This window comes from Elephantulus edwardii, unplaced genomic scaffold (assembly GCF_000299155.1).
Source record: "Elephantulus edwardii isolate Elephantulus edwardi_28Jun2011 unplaced genomic scaffold, EleEdw1.0 scaffold02795, whole genome shotgun sequence".
Lineage (NCBI taxonomy): Eukaryota > Metazoa > Chordata > Mammalia > Macroscelidea > Macroscelididae > Elephantulus > Elephantulus edwardii.
This window is the reverse complement of record NW_006402545.1, coordinates 5,710-6,328: the sequence shown is the minus strand read 5'-3', so window position 1 is coordinate 6,328 and position 619 is coordinate 5,710. Positions and strand designations below refer to the sequence as shown.

Sequence of the window (619 nt, the reverse complement as noted above, 5' to 3'; positions counted from 1 at the left end):
ACTCTGAATTATGCACATGGAAATTAGAATTTACAGTCGATGCTGCGATGGTGGCTGTTTCCAATGGAGGCTTGGTAGAGACAGTGTATACCCACTACATGAGGAAGAAGACCTTCCACTACATGCTCACCATTCCAATGGCGGCGTCTAACATCTCCTTGGCCATTGGACCTTTCGAAATACACGTAGATCCCTATATGCACGAGGTTACTCATTTTTGTTTACCTCAACTTCTTCCTTTGCTTAAACATACCACGTCATATCTTCATGAAATCTTTGTATTTTATAAAGAAATTCTCACATGTCGATATCCGTACTCCTGTTTCAAGACTGTCTTCATAGATGAGGCCTATGTGGAAGTGGCGGCCTATGCTTCCATGAGCATTTTAAGCACACATCTTTTACACAGTGCCATGATTATAGACGAGACACCTTTGACAAGAAGGTGTTTAGCACAGTCATTGGCCCAGCAGTTTTTTTGATGTTTCATATCCAGAATGTTATGGTCTGATGAGTGGGTGCTGAAAGGAATCTCAGGCTATATTTATGGACTTTGGATGAAAAAAACTTTCGGTGTTAATGAGTACCGCCATTGGATTAAAGAGGAACTGGACAAAAT

The 619-nt window shown here is 41.0% G+C and overlaps 1 pseudogene; it reads left to right on the top strand.

Moving 5' to 3' along the window:
* Positions 1-8: 8 nt before the first annotated feature.
* Positions 9-619, top strand: part of LOC102849224 — a 3,041-nt pseudogene continuing 2,430 nt past the window's right edge.